At 43.1% G+C, this 18,043-nt stretch overlaps 1 pseudogene; it reads right to left on the bottom strand.

The window, feature by feature from the left end:
* Nucleotides 1-677: 677 nt before the first annotated feature.
* LOC133236174 (heterogeneous nuclear ribonucleoprotein A1-like) lies at nucleotides 678-2,222 on the bottom strand (annotated as a pseudogene).
* Nucleotides 2,223-18,043: the final 15,821 nt, after the last annotated feature.

Raw genomic sequence — 18,043 nt, forward strand, 5'->3', positions numbered from 1 at the left:
ATATTTGTGTATAAATATGCATATTCATAAATTTTCAGTTCTCTTGGTTATATGCTCAGGAATAATATTGCTGGAGCATATCATAAATCTGCTTTAGCTTAAGAAAATGCCAAACTGTTTTTCATAGCAGCTACATATCAGCAATATATGAGGATTTCAGTTTCTCTGATCCTCTCTGACACTTGTTACTGTTCATCTTTTTTATTACAGCCATCTTAGTACATATGAAGTAGTATCTCATTGTGGTTTGATCACATTCCCCTAATGATTAGTGATTTTGAGAATCTTTTCATGTGCTATTGATATTTGTATATCTTCTTTGGAGAAGCATCTATTCAAGTCTTTTGCCCAATTTTTAATTGGGTTATTTGTCTTTTTTTTTTTTGGAGGGGGGGGTTGTAAGAATCCTTCCTGTATCCTGGATATAAGTCCCTTGTCAGGTATACAGTTTGGAGATATTTTCTTCAATTTTTGTGTTATCTTTTTAGTTTCTTTTTTTTTTTTCAAGAGGGTATTAAATCTTTTATTGATTACACATGATAATGGATGATACACAAGCTTCATTCCCATCTATAACTTTATCTGGTACCATAATTCAATTTAGATATATTGCATAGGATGTACCAATAATCATTAATAACCAAAAAAATTTAAAAACTCCATGACTTTGCATGGTGACCCTTTTAATGGTGAACTCTAGGTCACAACACAGTAACTGTCAGTTCAACTACACCAAGGTTCTGAAGACAACAGCTTCTCCACCAAGCAGGTTGTAAATAAATTTCAAATGGAACCTGGCATCACCCTGAAGGAATTCTAACTTCACACTGTTGGGGTAGTTTACCAAAATGGCTTCAGGAAGACTAACTTTACACAGCACATTAAAAAAATAAAAAGACATTTATTCAGCGTCATGATCAGACTATTACATTTAGCAATCAACAGCATGGGTACAAAAAAAAAATCTACATTAAAACCCTTTGTTGGAATGCTTTACACTTTCCACAGAACAGAAACTAAAATAACCTGTTATACAATTAGTCACAAGTACAGTCCTTGAGTTTTTTGCCCATACACATGAGTATTGTCTAAAACATGTCTTCTCTGTAGCAGCTAGGCCCTGCCACCACTGTGCTTGGCTGAGTTCACAAATCTGTTGTAACCTGTAGCTTCCCCGTCACTTCTCTGGCTCTCCTCTCCTGCTAAGCTTTGTTTCCTGGCAGTAATTAAAACCTTCTCCCACTGCCATAACTACTGATGCTGCTGGAGCCACCATAGCCACCTTGGTTTCGTGGTTTGGCAAAGTATTGGCCTCCACCACCACAGGGGCCAGAACTTCTGCCTCCAAAGTTTCCTCCTTTCATGGGTCCAAAATTTGAAGATTGACTGTTGTAATTGCCAAAATCATTGTAGCTTCCGCCACCTCCAAAATTGCTTCCGTCATTACGAAATCCATTATATCCATCCCCACTGCCACCATATCCGCCACCACCATGGCTGACACCAAAGCCACCTCGACCACTGAAGTTTCCTCCACGACCAAAGTTGTCATTCCCACCAAAAACCCTCCACCACCGCCACCAAAGTTTCCAGAACCGCTTCGACCTCTCTGGCTGGATGAAGCACTAGCCATCTCTTGCTTAGACAGGGCTTTTCTCACTTCACAGTTGTGGCCATTCACAGTGTGGTATTTCTGAATGACAATCTTGTCTACGGAGTCATGGTCATCAAAGGTTACAAAAGCAAAGCCTCTCTTTTTGCCACTGCCTCGGTCAGTCATGATTTCAATTACTTTAATTTTCCCATACTGTTCAAAATAATCTCTCAGGTGATGTTCTTCAGTGTCTTCTTTAATGCCACCAACAAAAATCTTTTTCACAGTTAAGTGGGCACCAGGTCTTTGAGAATCTTCTCTTGAGACGGCCCTCTTTGGTTCCGCAACTCTTCCGTCCACCTTGTGTGGCCTTGCATTCATGGCCGCATCCACCTCCTCCACCGTGGCGTATGTGACAAACCCGAAGCCTCTGGAGCGCTTGGTGTTTGGATCCCTCATTACCACACAGTCTGTGAGCGTTCCCCATTGCTCAAAATGGCTCCTCAGACTCTCATCGGTTGTTTCAAAGCTCAATCCTCCGATGAAGAGCTTCCGCAGCTGTCCGGGCTCTTTGGGAGACTCTGATTTAGACATGACGGCAGTGGAGGCGGGGAAGACTTCAACGATGCTTTCTCGGCGGCGTCCATGGGCAGAAAGGAGTAACCCCACGAACGTATCTGCCTCTTTTTAGTTTCTTGATAGCATTCTTCGAAGCACAAAAGTTTTAAATTTTGATGAAGTTTAATTTATCTAATTTTTTCTGTTGCTTATGCTTTTAGTGTCATTTTTAAGAAACTATTGCTTAATCCATGGTTATGAAAATTTGCTCCTAATTTTCTTCTAAGACTTTTATGGTTTTAGCTCTTAAATTTATGTCTTTGATACATTTTCAGTTAACTTTTATATATGATGTGAGGAAAAGGTACAACTTCATTCTTTTACATGTGGATATCCAGTTCTCTCAGTATCATTTGTTGAAGAGATGATTCTTTCCCTGTTGAATACTCTTGACACCCTTATTGAAAATGTGTGGGTTTCTTTCAGAACGCTTTATTCTTTTTTTTTTTTTTCCAGGACTCTCAATTCTATTTGACTGGTCTACATGTCTATCCATATGCTGGGACCACACTGTTTTGATGACTGTAGCTTTGTGGTAAGTTTTGAAATCAGGAAATGTGGATCCTCCAACTTTGTTTTGTTTTTTTTTTTTTCCAAGAGAAAAGAGGAGGACTCTGTACACTGCAGGATCAATGATTGATTTTACTGGGAATATTCTTGCCACCCAGTTAAATCTTTTGAACTCCAGTGCAATAATTCCCTCTGATTCATCCTAGACAAAGAACATCCCTTCTCTGCTTGAAAGCCTCTAATGATGGGGAACTTACCTCCTAGGAAAGAGGACAGTAGCAGGCTTGGGTGTGAACTTGAAAGGTTCCAAGTAATCATTTGACTATACCTCAAAATATAGTCATATGCTTCTTCTTTACCTAAGACAGAACCAGCTCAAACCATTTTAAATGAGAGACTTATTAGAAAGCTATTAAGTTTGTAAAAGAATTGAAGGGAGATCCACAGGGATTAGGACAGCTCAGAAATCCTGCCAATTGGATGTGAGAGACCAGTCCGTGCTGGCACCCACATCACCTTTCCTGCTTCCCTGGCATCCCCTCATGGCAGAGGATATGGCCACCACCAGCTTGGGGATAACTTCCTTGCCACTGCAATTAGAAAAATCCTAGGGAAGGTCTCTGATTGGCCTGTCCTGGGTCATGTGCAATCTCTGGAACAGTCACTGTGGTCAGGGAACTTCTCTCAGTGAACCTGCCTAGGTTACAGAGCTCTCCCCATTGCCAGGATCAAGAGACTATGAAGGAATAGAAAAGGAGCTGCTCCCAGAGGCAAAATCAATTATTAGCAGGAAGATGGCAAGAGGTGTGCTGAACTAATACCTACATTACCTCACTGCCGGTCTCTTTTAGGGGTTATGCATTAAAGATTCATGTTTAAGTTTAGATACATTATTGAGGGAAATTTGAGGGGCTCCACCACCTCCATGGGGCTTCCCAGGTGCTGCAGTGGTAAAGAATCTGCCTGCCAGTGCGGGAGACAGAGAAGACACGAGTTCATTGCCTGGGTTGGGAAAGTCCCCTGGAGTAGGAAATGGCAGCCCACTCCAGTATTCTTGCCTGGAAAATTCTATGGACAGAGGAGCCTTGTGGGCTGCAGTCCAGGAGATCACAAAGAGTTGGACATGACTGAGCAGCTGAGTGCATACATCACCTCCATTGAAACGTTATCACAGGTTAATTTATCAAGGTACTGAACCATAACACAGAGAAGTCTTAAAGGACAGAACAGGTACTAGTCTGCTAGGGCTGCCGTAACAGAGTATCACAGACTGGGTAGCTTAAACAGATATTTACTTTATCACAGTTCTGGAGGCTGGAAGTCCAAGATGCAGGTGTGGGCAGGGCTGGTTTGTTCTGAGGCTTCCCTCCTTGATTCCTGACGGCTGGCTTCTCACTGTTCCCTACCATGGTTTTTACTCCGTGTGTGTACGTATCCCTGGTGTCTCTCTGACTGTCCTAATCTCCACTGTTTATAAGACACCAGTCGGATTGAATTAGGGCCCACTGTAATTAGGGCTTTTAACCTAATTGCCTCTTTAAAGACACTCTCTCCAAACATAGTCATATTCTGAAGTACTGAAGGTTAGGGCTTCAATACAGGAATTTGGGGAAATTCAATCTATAAGAGGAAGTTAGAAGGTATTTGGCAGGCTATGGATCATTCAGGGTTGTGTGCATGTGTGTATATGTATCTTCTGCTGCCCCCTTCTCCTTTGGCCTTCAATTTTTCCTGGCACCAAAGTCTTTTCCAATTAGTCAGCTCCTCCAATACTGCCAAAGTATTGGAACTTCAGCATCAGTCCTTCCAATAAATATTCAGAGTTGATTTCCTTTAGGATTGACTCGTTTGATCTCCTTGCAGGCCAAGGGACTCTCAAGAGTCTTCTCCAGCACCACAATGTGAAAGCATCAGTTCTTTGGTGGTCAGCCTTCTTGATGGTCCAACTCTCACATCTGTACATGACTACTGGAAAAACCATAGCTGTGATTAGATGGACCTTTGTCAGCAAAGTGATGTCTCTGCTTTTTAATATGTTCTCTAGGTTTGTCATAGCTTTTCTTCCAAGGAGCAAGTGTCTTTCAATTTCATGGCTGCAGTCACTGTCCACAGTGATTTTGGAGCCCAAGAAAATAAAATCTGTCACTGCTTCCATTTTTCCCACTTCTGTCTGCTGTTGGACAGATGCCATGATCTTAGTTTTTTGAACGTTGAATTTCAAGTCAGCTTTTTCATTCTCCTCTTTCACGCTCATCAAGAGGTTCTTTAGTTCCTCTTCACTTTCTGTCATTAGAGTGGTATATCATCTTCATATCTGAGGTTGTTGATATTTCTCCCAACAATCTTGATTCCAGCTTGTGATTCACCCAGCCCATTTCACATGATGTACTCTGCATATAAGTTAAATAAGCAGGGTGACAGTATACAGCCTTGTCATACTCCTTTCCCAATTTTGAACCAGTCAGTTGTTCCATGTCCAGCTCTAACTGCTGCTTCTTGACACACATACAGGTTTCTCAGGAGACAGGTAAGGTGGTCTAATACTCCCAGAGGTAGCAGAGGATGAGATAGTTAGATAGCGTCACTGACTCAGTGGACATGAATTTAAGCAAACCACAAGAGATAGTGTAGAACAGAGGAGCCTGGTGTGCTGCAGTCCATGGAGTCACAAAGAGTCAGACATGATTCAGTGACTGAACAACCTGTCTGTGTATACATAAAATTATGTATATAGTTATATAAACCTCATGGTAAAATCTATAATAGATTTATAGAACCAAAAATAGATTTATAAAAGCAATTTATTATAAATGAATATATTATAGATTTATAAAAACCAAAAATCTATAATAGATACAAACACAAAAAGAGAAAGAAATCCAAACATAACACTAAAGGTAGTCATCAGATCACAAGGGAAGAGAACAAAAGAAGAGAGAAACAAAAAAGAACTACAAAACAACCCAATACAGGTTTTAAAATGACAATAAATATGTTCCTAGCAATAGTTACTTTATGTAAATGGACTACATGTTCCAATCAAAAGACATAGAGTGGGTGAATGGAAACAAAAAAAGACTCATAAATATGTTGCCTGTAATAGACTCACTTCAGATCTAAAAGACACACAGACTGAAAGGGGATGGCAAAAGATATTCATTATTTACAATAACCATGATAAGGATGCAACCACAGTGCCCATCAATAGATGAATGCATGAAGAAGATGTGATAGCCCCACACTCAGCCATAAAGAAGAATGACGCCTTGCCATTTGTGACAGTATGGACGGACCTAGAGGCTGTTATGCTAAAGTGAGTCAAATCAAGCAGAAAAAGACAAACACTGTATGATTTCACTTTTACATGGAACCTAAACAACAAAACAAATGCAAACATAACTAAGCAGAAACTAAGAGTCATAGATAACCGAGAACAAGCAGGTGGTTGCCGGGGGGAGGGAGATAGGAGGAGGAGAGAAATAGGTGAGGGAGATTTAAGAGGTACAGACTTCCAGTTACAAAATAAATGAGTCATGGAATATAGTCAGTCGTTACACAATATCTTTGTATGGCGACAGAAGGTAAATAGGCTTATCTTGATGCTCATTTCGAAAGGTACAGAAATACCAAATCGCTGTGTTGTGCTAACAGAGAGTTGTAGGTCAACTGTGCTTCACAAACAGACAAACAAAGCCGCAGACAAAGAGATCAGATTTTTGGTTACCAGAGGCACAGTGTGTTTGGGGTAGGGGAAGAATCGGAAGAAGGTAGTAAAAACCTGCTAACTTGCAGTTAAAAGATAAATAAGTACTAGGGATGTTAATGTACAACACGGTAACTATAATGAACACTGCTGTGTGTTATATGTAAAACTGTTGAGAGTAAATGCTGAGTCTCATCACAAGGGCAAAAAGTTTTTTTCTATTTCTTTAATTTTGTATCTGTATGAGATGACAGATGTTCACTAAACTTAATTGTGATAATCATTTCAGTCAGACCATTGTCCTGTATACCTTCGACTTATATAGTGTTGTATGTCCGTTACATCTCAATAAAACTAAAGGTAGTCAAAAACAGAACCAAATGTTTACCATGCTAAGCCACTGAGATTTCAGTTCATGTTCTACAGGTGTAACTGATACAGTAGCTAAAACAGTGGGAGCAGAATTGTCAGGACTGGCTTCCCTTGAAGGGGAGCTGGGTTTTCATCTGGACATGTCTTCCTCACTATGGAGTCCAATGAAATAATTTGTATTATCAGAAAAGCACTTTGTTTTGCTCAAAATCAGATGTGGTTGAACCACCAAGCTTCTGTTTCTGTGATTTCTTTGAGGGCCTTGCACTGTTAGTTCAAATCTACTTTGTCAAAGTCCCTTTTCTCTTTCTGATACTGATCGAGACCTGAGTTGGTGAATTATTCACTGTTCAGCCAGGGAAACATAACTTTTGAAATATTGCAAAACACCTTAGAGTCTGTGGAGAGATCGAGTTGACACGGTGTATCCCAAAGCTTGGAGAGGGGGGCGGTTCTGGAGGAAATCCAGATCCCAGACCTTCAAGCTCCCCCCACATCTTGGATTTCAGTTTCCCCATCCCTAAACTGGGCCAGATTCTGATGCTCCTGAGGGCTGGTGGGAAGAAAAGTGCCTTGTCGGGTGCTTCAGAATCTCTTGGAGATTCCCTCCCTGTGCCTGCTCGCTTCCCAGGAATCTGATTTGTACACCTTCATCCCATGCCATGGGTTCAGAACCTGAGCCTGTCACTGGCTGAAGTGAATGATCATCTGACAGAGGGGAAATCCCTTCCTGATCAGAATTGCTGGGATTTCAAGGGCTATGTTTAGAACTCTGGGGCTTTCCAACCAGATCACTGTGGATAATACACAGGACTTCCTTGAGCTGGCATGCTTAGCTGGGCCTAACCTGGAGTGTTGAGGTCTGTTCAGTAGATTTGATGATCTCTTTGGTCTTATCTTGATTCATGGACCTGACACTCCAGGTTCCTATGCAATATTGCTCTTTACAGCATTGGACCTTGCTCTATCACCAGTCACATCCACAACTGGGTATTCTTTTTGCTTTGGCTCCATCCCTTCATTCTTTCTGGAGTTATTTCTCCACTGATCTCCAGCAGCATATTGGGCACCTACTGACCTGGGGAATTCCTCTTTCAGTATCCTAGCATTTTGCCTTTTCATACTGTTCATGGGGTTCCCAAGGCAAGAATACTGAAGTGGTTTGCCGTTCCCTTCTCCAGTGGACCACATGAATCAAGGCAAATTGGAAGTGGTCAAACAAGAGATGGCAAGAGTGAACGTCGACATTCTAGGAATCAGCGAACTAAAATGGACTGGAATGGGTGAATTTAACCATTATATCTACTACTGCGGACAGGAATCCCTCAGAAGAAATAGAGTAGCCATCGTGGTCAACAAGAGTTTGAAATGCAGTACTTGGATGCAATCTCAAAAACGACAGAATGATCTCTATTCGTTTCCAAGGCAAACCATTCAATATCACAGTAATCCAAGTCTATGCCCCAACCAGTAACGCTGAAGAAGCTGAAGTTGAACGGTTCTATGAAGACCTACAAGACCTTTTAGAACTAACACCCAAAAAAGATGTACTTTTCATTATAGAGACTGGAATGCAAAAGTAGGAAGTCAAGAAACACCTGAAGTAACAGGCAAATTTGGCCTTGGAATACGGAATGAAGCAGGGCAAAGACTAATAGAGTTTTTCCAAGAAAATGCACTGGTCAGAGCAAACACCCTCTTCCAACAACACAAGAGAAGACTCTACACATGGACATCACCAGAAGATCAACACCAAAATCAGCCAAAGATGGAGAAGCTCTATACAGTCAACAAAAACAAGACCAGGAGCTGACTGTGGCTCACATCATGAACTCCTTATTGCCAAATTCAGACTTAAATTGAAGAAAGTAGGGAAAACCACTAGACCATTCAGGTATGACCTAAATCAAATCCCTTATGATTATACAGTGGAAGTGAGAAATAGATTTAAGGGACTAGATCTGATAGATAGAGTGCCTGATGAACTATGGAATGAGGTTCGTGACATTGTACAGGAGACAGGAATCAAGATCATCCTCATGGAAAAGAAATGCAAAAAAGCAAAATGGCTGTCTGGGGAGGCCTTACAAATAGTTGTGAAAAGAAGAGAAGCAAAAAGCAAAGGAGAAAAGGAAAGTTATAAGCATCTGAATGCAGAGTTCCAAAGAATAGCAAGAAGAGACAAGAAAGCCTTCCTCAGCGATCAATGCAAAGAAATAGAGGAAAACAACAGAATGGGAAAGACTAGAGATCTCTTCAAGAAAATTAGAGATACCAAGGGAACATTTCATGCAAAGATGGGCTCGATAAAGGGCAGAAATGGTATGGACCTAACAGAAGAAGATATTAAGAAGAGGTGGCAAGAATACACAGAAGAACTGTGTATTTTGTACAGAAAAACTGTACAAAAAAGATCTTCATGACCCAGATAATCACGATGGTGTGATCACTGACCGAGAGCCAGACATCCTGGAATGTGAAGTCAAGTGGGCCTTAGAAAGCATCACTAAGAACAAAGCTAGTGAAGGTGATGGAATTCCAGTTGAGCTATTCCAAATCCTGAAAGATGATGCTGTGAAAGTGCTGTACTCAATATACCAGCAAATTTGGAAAACTCAGCAGTGGCCACAGGACTGGAAAAGGTCCATTTTCATTCCAATCCCAAAGAAAGGCAATGCCAAAGAATGCTCAAACTACTGCACAATTGCACTCATCTCACATGCTAGTAAAGTAATGCTCAAAATTCTCCAAGCCAGGCTTCAGCAATACATGAACCGTGAACTTCCAGTTGTTCAAGCTGGTTTTAGAAAAGGCAGAGGAACCAGAGACCAAATTGCCCACATCTGCTGGATCATCAAAAAAGCAAGAGAGTTCCAGAAAAACATCTATTTCTGCTTTATTGACTATGCCAAAGCCTTTGACTGTGTGGATCACAATAAACTCTGGAAAATTCTGAAAGAGATGGGAATACCAGACCACCTGACCTGCCTCTTGAGAAATATGTATGCAGGTCAGGAAGCAACAGTTAGAACTGGACATGGAACAACAGACTGGTTCCAAATAGGAAAAGGAGTACATCAAGGCTGTATATTGTCACCCTGCTAATTTAACTTCTATGCAGAGTACATCATGAGAAATGCTGGGCTGGAAGAAGCACAAGCTGGAATCAAGATTGCAGGGAGAAATATCAATAACTTCAGATATGCAGATGACACCACCCTTATGGCAGAAAGTGAAGAGGAACTAAAAAGCCTCTTGATGAAGGTGAAAGAGGAGAGTGAAAAAGTTGGCTTAAAGCTCAACATTCAGAAAACGAAGATCATGGCATCTGGTCCCATCACTTCATGGGAAATAGATGGGGAAACAGTGGAAACAGTGTCAGACTTTATTTTTCTGGGCTCCAAAATCACTGCAGATGCTGACTGCAGCCATGAAATTAGAAGACACTTACTCCTTGGAAGAAAAGTTATAACCAACCTAGATAGCATATTGAAAAGCAGAGACATTACTTTGCCAACAAAGGTCCGTCTAGTCCAGGCTATGGTTTTTCCTGTGGTCATATATGGATGTGAGAGTTGGACTGTGAAGAAAGCTGAGCGCCGAAGAATTGATGCTTTTGAACTGTGGTGTTGGAGAAGACTCTTGAGAGTCCCTTGGACTGCAAGGAGATCCAACCAGTCCATTCTGAAGGAGATCAGCCCTGGGATTTCTTTGGAAGGAATGATGCTAAAGCTGAAACTCCAGTACTTTGGCCACCTGATGCGAAGAGTTGACTCATTGGAAAAGACTCTGATGCTGGGAGGGATTGTGGGCAGGAGGAGAAGGGGACGACAGAGGATGAGATGGCTGGATGGCATCACTGACTCGATGAACGTGAGTCTGAGTGAACTCCGGGGGTTGGTGATGGACAAGGAGGCCTGGCGTGCTCTGATTCATGGGGTCGCAAAGAGTTGGACACGATGGAGCGACTGAATTGAACTTGGTCTTATCTTACGGCTCCGCCATGGGCAGAGGAGGGAGATAGAAAAGGATAGCTCTGTGCCGTGTTGATCATCTCCTGGTTTCCTGTCTGCATAATTCATATCCATTAGGATCGCATTTGGTTGCACATAACAGAGACTAACAACACTGTCTATCTCAGACATGACTTTCATGGGTGGGAACCGCAGGTCAGATAGAAGGGGACAGGTAGTCTATGGGGGAAAGTTGATGCAGGGGGTGATGACTTGCTTCTACTTTCACAAGCGTTTCATACCTCTAGCAGCTCAGTTTTATAAACTGACTCTCACTTGACTCTGTTTGCCTTCATGTCGCTTATCACCATCTGACATCATATGCTGTGTTTACCACTTGCCTGTCTGTCTTGGCTGCCACTGTACTCCTTGGTCTCTAAACTAATGCCTAGTGTGTCGTTATTGTTGTTCAGTGCTAAGTTGTGTCCGACTCTCTGCGTCCCTGTGGACTGCAGCACACCAGGCTCCTCTGTCCTCTACTACCTCCTGGAGTTTGCTCCAATTCATGTCCGTTGAGTCGGTAATGCCATCCAACCATCTCATCCTCTGCCGCTCCCTTCTTCTTTTGCCTTTAATCTTTCCCAGCATCAAGGTTTTTTCTAATAAGTCAGCTCTACGTATCAAGGTGTCAAAGTATTGGAGCTTCAGCAACAGTCCTTCCAATGAAGATTCATGGTTGATTTCCTTTAGGATTGACCAGTTTGATCTCCTTGCAGCCAAGGGACTCTCAAGAGCCTTCTCCAACCCCACAATTAGAAAGCATCAGTTTTTCAGCGCTCAGCCTTCTTTATGATCCAATTCTTTCTGGTCCATCGTACACGGCTACTGGAAAAGCCAGAGCTTTGACTATATGCACTTTTGTCAGCAAAGTGATGTCTTTGCTTTTTAATAGCTGTCTAGGTTTCTCATAGCTTTCCTTCCATGGAGCAAGTGTAAGTGACCATCTGCCATGATTTTGAAGCCCAAGAAAATAAAATTTGTTACTGCTTCCACTTTTTCCCTTCCTATTTACTATGAAGTGATGGGACCAGATGCCATGATCTTAGTTTTTTAAATGTTGAGTTGTAAGCCAGCTTTTTCACTCTCCTCTTTCACCCTTATCAAGAGATTCTTTAGCTCCTCTTCACTTTATGCCATTAGAGTGGTATCGTCTTCATATCTGAGGTTGTTAATATTTCTCCTGGCAATTTGATTCCAGCTTGTGATTTATCTAGTCTGGCATTTCACCTGATGTCCTCTGCATATACATTAAATAAGCAGGGTGACAGTATACAGCCTCATAATACTCCTTTTCCAGTTTTGAACCAGTCAGTTGTTCCATGTCCAGTTTTAACTCTTGCTTCTTGACCCACATACCAGTTTCTCAGGAGACAGGTAAGGTGTCTGGTACTTCCATCTCTTTAAGAATTTTCCACAGCTTGTTGTGATCCACACAGACAAAGCCTTAAGCATAGTTAATGAAGCAGAAGTACATGTTTTTCTGGAACTCCCTTGCTTTCTCCATGATCCAGTGAATGTTGGCAATTTGATCTCTGGTTCCTCTGCTTCTTTGAAACCCAGCTTGTACATCTGGAATTTCTTGGTTCAAGTACTGCTAAAGCCTAGCTTGAAGGATTTTGACTATAAACTTCTAGCATGTGAAATGAGCACAATTGTACGGTAGTTTAAACATTCTTTGACATTGCCCTTCTTTGAGATTGGAATGAAAACTGACCTCTTTCAGTCCTGTGGCCACTGCTGAGTTTTCCAAATTTGCTGACATATTGAGTGCAGAATTTTAACATCAACAAATCTTTACAAATCTTTTAGGATTTTACAACAAATTTAGAAAATTTACTTTACAAATCTTACAAGAAATTTTAGCAAATCTTTTAGGATTTTAAATAGCTTAGCTGGAATTCTGTCACCTCCACTAGCTTTGTTCATAGAAATTCTTCCAAAAGCCCACTTGACTTCACATTCCAGGATGTCCACCTCTGGGTGAGTGACCACATCATCATGGTTATCCAGGTCATTAACTTTTTTGTATACTTCTGTATATTCTCGCCACCTCTTCTTAATCTCTTCTGCCTCTGTTAGGTCCACACCATTTCTGTCCTTTCTCATGCCCATCCTTGCTTGAAATAGTCCCTTGATATCTCCAATTTTCTTGAAGAAATCTTTGGTGTTTCTCATTCTGTTGTTTTCCTCTATTTCTTTGCATTTCTCAGTTAAGAGGGCCTTCTTATCTCTCCTCACTACTCTCAGGAATTCTGTATTCAGTTGGGTATATCTTTCCCTTTCTCCTTTGCCTTTCATTCTTCTTCTTTTCTCAGCTATTCTCCTCAGACAACCACTTTGCTTCCTTGCATTTCTTTTTCTTTTGGATGATTTTGGTCACTGCCTCCTGTACAATGTTTTAAACCTCCGTCCATAGTTCTTCAGGCCCTCTGTCTATCAGATCTGCTCCCTTAAATCTATTTATCACTTCCATTGTATAATCATAAGGGATTTGATTTAGGTCATACCTGAATGGCCTAGGGGTTTTCCCTACTTTCTTCAATTTAAGCCTGAATTCTGCCATGAAGAGCTCATGATGTAAGCCATGATCAGCTCCAGGTCTTGTTTTTGCTGACTGTATAGAGTGTTTCCGTCTTTGGCTGCAAAGAATATAATCAATCTGATTTTGGTATTGACCATCTGGTGATGTTCACTTGTAGAGTTGTCTCTTGGGTTGTTGGAAAAGGGTGTTTTCTGTGACCAGCATGTTCTCTTGACAAAACTGTTAGCCTTTGCCCTGCTTCCTTTTGTACTCCAAGGCCAAATTTGCCTGTTATTTTAGGTATCCCATGACTTCCTACTTTTGCATTCTAATCCCCTACGATGAAAGGGACATCTTTTTTTTTTTTTTTGGTGTTAGTTCTAGAAGATGTTGTGGGTCTTCATAGAACCAATCAGCTTCAGCTTCTTCAGCATCAGTGATTGGGGCATAGACTTGGGTTACTGTGATGTTGAATGGTTTGGCCTTGGAAATGAACCAGGATCATTCCATCATTTTTGAGCTTGCACCCAAGTACTGCATTTCAGACTCTTGTTGACTCTGAGGGCTACTCCATGTCTTCTAAGGGATTCTTGCCCACAGTGGTAGATATAATGGTTGGCTGAATCAAGTTCGCCCACTCTTATCCATGGTGGCTCAGAGGTTAAAGCATCTGCCCGCAATGCGGGAGACCTGGGTTCGATCTCTGGATTGGGAAGATCCTCTGGAGAAGGAAATGGCAACCCACTCCAGTATTCTTGCCTGGAGAATCCCATGGACAGAGGAGCCTGGTGGGCTACAGTCCACGGGGTTGCATAGCGTTGGACACGACTGAGCGACTTCACTTCACTTAGTTCACTGATTCCTATGATGTCGATATGCAATCTTGCCATCTCCTGCTTGATCATGTCCAATTTACCTTGATTCATGGACCTAACATTCCAGGGTCCTACGCAATATTGTTCTTTACAGCATCGGATTTTGCTTTCACCACCAGACACATCCACAACTGGGTGTCGTTCCTGCTTTGTCCTGACTGCTTCATTCTTTCTGGAGCTGTTAGTAATTGCCCTCCGCTCTTCCCCAGCAGTATACTGGACACTTTCCGACCTTGGGGGGCTCATCTCCCCTGGGCGTGTCATATCTTTTTGCCTTTTCATGCTGTTCATGGGGTTCCAGCGGCAAGAATACTGGAGTGGTTTGCCACTCCCTTCTCCAGTGGACCACGTTTTGTCAGAACTCTTCACTGTGACCCATCTGTCTTGGGTGGACCTGCACTGCATCGCTCAGAGCTTCACTGAGTTATGAAGCCCCTTCACCGGTAAAAGGCTATGATCCATGAAGGGGTAGTATATATCATGGGTGCTTAGTAAACAGTTGTTAAGTAAATAAATGATTTCATTTGAAGGTCTCAACAAAATGCGGCCAGTAGAGCAGACAATGCTGTTACTTATTCTACAGATATGGAAACTTAGGCTCAGATGCTTGACTTCACTAAAGTCACCAGGGAACTGAGGGAGCTCAGTCCTTTCGATTCCTAATCAGCGGCTGAGGGTGTGGATAGAAGGTAGGGAGGCTTGTGCCCCAGAGAGGACTCATCTGGGCCTCTGCTCAGCAAGTTGGTGACCTACTCAGAGATAAGGTGATAAGAAAAGGAGTTAAGTTATTCCCAAGAAAGAGCCTGGGAAGCTAGGAATTGCAAAAACCATTGCCGGGCTGGTTGGGAAAGGAGAAGTGAAATCCTTGAACAGGTAGCTTTTTGGTGCCTGCAGTTCCACCCTCCCTCCTGCTACTAACTCTGCCCCGAGAGGTAGTGAGCGCCTCATCACTGGAAGTGTTCAAGCAGGGGCTGGATGTCTCCTTACAGAGCATGCCTGAGTTGGAGAGTTACATACATCTTGGTAGGAGAAGGCAGGCCTTCTGTCTCAGAACAGACACTCTGCAGATTAGTGACCCAAACACCAACACAAGAGGCTTTGCGCCACCTGGTGGACAAGGGTTTAAACTGCAGGCCCTTCCAGGGAGAGAAGCCTGCAGCCTGAGTGTCCCTGGAATCCTAAACAGTGAAGCGAGTTTCCAACCATTTCAGAACCACAGTGAGAGCTCGGAAAGGTTAGCACTGGGCCAGGCACTGGCATGTATCAGAGAGGTCACTGTTACAGGGAGGACTTATTAACAGGACTCAGGAGTTCTGAGCACATGCCTGGATTTGAAGGGACCACCTCTTTCCCAAACTTTATTCCAGATTCCTGGGATGACAAACTGGGAAGCTACTTGGGGAAAGCGGGAGTGGGGGCGGCGGCATGGAGATGGGGTGTTGGGGAGGTGAGGAGGAGGCTTATTTGTTCATTCTGCCCATCTTTGTGTTTGGGAGTGACCCTGAATTATCTCTGCCTAGAAGTAAAATTCCCCAATTCAGTTCTGCATGAGCCTCCACGAAACCACCCATAAAACCCCATCCCCCTCATAAAAAACAAACAAAACAATCCCTCTATAGTTTTGCTCCATGGGTATCAGATTCTGACAGATTTTGTCTACCAAGGTGCATATCTATTATCTTACTGTATCATTTATTATCAGTCAAAGGCCTCTGCTGTAGGTGGGAGGAGCTATGATGAGCTTCGTGCCTTGCCTTACCACAGAGAGTTCATTTAAGGTGAGCAAAAGTGAAACATCTGAGAGCGCAGTGGGTCGGTGCAGCCCCATCTGAGGTGAGGCTCATCCTGCTCATCCCCTCCTAAAAACCTGAAACAGGCCCCAGCTCCGGCCCCGGGCTCTGCTCTGGGTGGTGAACCACAGAGAACGAGCCCCCATCTTGGGCCGGCTGCTCTTCTCACCATTTCTCCTTCTGGTTTCACTCATTCCTGAGGAAAGAGCACAGGTTTAATCAGCAGGTCACCCCAAGCCTGGATCTGGCTGTCAGAGGCCAGACAGGATCCTGTGATGGGGTGCAGGGGAGCCCCCAGCACAGGACCTGGGACTGCACCTCTCAGGAAAGTCTGTATTCTCAGAGCATCACTTACCGCATGAAATAGGTTATGTGCAGGTTTTGCTCTTGGGAGTTTCCCCCTGCGTTCCTCATTGGTCAGACCCAGAACCAGTGAGAAAGAGACCACCCTCTCCCTAAGGCCTCTGTCCTCACCTTCTCAGGGTCTCAGGCCCAGTCCTGATCTGCTTCCCTGAGTGAGCCAGGCTGACCCCAGCACGAGCTTCAGGGACCCCTTTGCCAGGGATGGGCCTCTGCAGCCTGCCCTGCACCCCACATTGTCCCTGACCCCTCAGACCAGAAGGCCCCCCTCCCCACTGCACCTCCAGACCTCACCCTTCTCTCCCCACTTGCCACCCCCAAATGTAAGCTTTTCTTTGGAGCTGTGTTTGCTGGGATAACTTTTATTGAAATGGTGATGATGTTAAAAATCAGAAGAGACATGCCTTTCTGTTTTAGCAACACTCCCCAAGGCTTGGGCATTTTGTTGTTGTTAAGAAGTGTCCAGTGAGTCAACTTTTATTTAGATGATGATAATATTGGGGGTCATTGCGGGGAGCAAGCTCCGCCCGTGGCAAAGGTCATGAGGAAGGAGGCTTGGATACGCAAAGGCAGGATCAAGCCTCAGGAGTCTCCCTGGAAATTCTCGAGCATCTACCCCCAAAACCAGAGTCTGCCTACTTTCTGCTTTGTGCTTTCACCTACACCTCTGACTTTACAGGGGGCTGTCCCCCACTACCTCTCTCTGAAAAAAGAGTTAGCCTACAGCTCCAGTTAATAATTCCTGGGTGTGACAGTGTTTAACCTACAAACTCCTTTGGAAATCCTCTAGCCAGCCTGAATAGGTTTTTCCGGCCACATGTGGTTGTTCAGAGCCTCCCAACTGTGAGAGGCAGGAGATGTTCTAAACTGTCTAAACACAGATTCCTTTGAGTAGTTAAAAGATTGATTAGAAATTGTATTGGTGAAGGGTTTTTCACTTATTGGGCCAATGTTTGCTACTAAGTCTCCATACTCCTTACCTACTGTGTCCTTGGCAGTGTATTGATTGATATAATGGGTGTATAGAAATGTAAGTAGTAGCCTCAGTGTTTGTAACCTTGGACCCTTGAGTTAATTCTTTTCTTGATTGAGCCCACCTCACCTTTGCCCTGTAGGAATGCAGCTTTGTCCAATGCTTTGGAGGCTGGTGCCTGACTTTGGAATAATCACCTTTAGAGAAAGATAAGTTTCTTATAATGTTAACAGGCCTCCTGGCCAGAAGATGATGTAATTCACCTGAACTTTTGCATATGATAAGTTTGAAAGCCTGGCTTCGATTAGGACCAGGAACTGCTGTCCTTGCATGACTCCACCCCTTCCCCCATTATCCTCTATGCACAACTTAAGGTATAAAAACTACTTTGGAAAATAAAGTGCAGGCCTTGTTCACTGAAACTTCCTCCCCATGTCGCACTCTCTCTCCCAAATTCTGGCTGAGTCTCCATCTGGAGCGTGGAACCCGCCATGCTTGCTAATTATGCCTGGGCTTCTAAGATCCGACTGGGGAGGCCTCAGTGTCTCCTCTCCTTTGGGAGAACGGAAGGACGCCTGCGGCCTACGTAAGTGGTGCAAACTTCTTGTCTTGAAGTTTTATTGGTCTCCCGCGTAAACCAAGCTACTCAGCCTCTTTTCTCCACTGAATTTTCCTACTGAGCTATCCTCATCCTATTACTCTTTATATCTTTGA

Source organism: Bos javanicus, chromosome 23 (assembly GCF_032452875.1).
Source record: "Bos javanicus breed banteng chromosome 23, ARS-OSU_banteng_1.0, whole genome shotgun sequence".
In the NCBI taxonomy this organism is placed as follows: domain Eukaryota; kingdom Metazoa; phylum Chordata; class Mammalia; order Artiodactyla; family Bovidae; genus Bos; species Bos javanicus.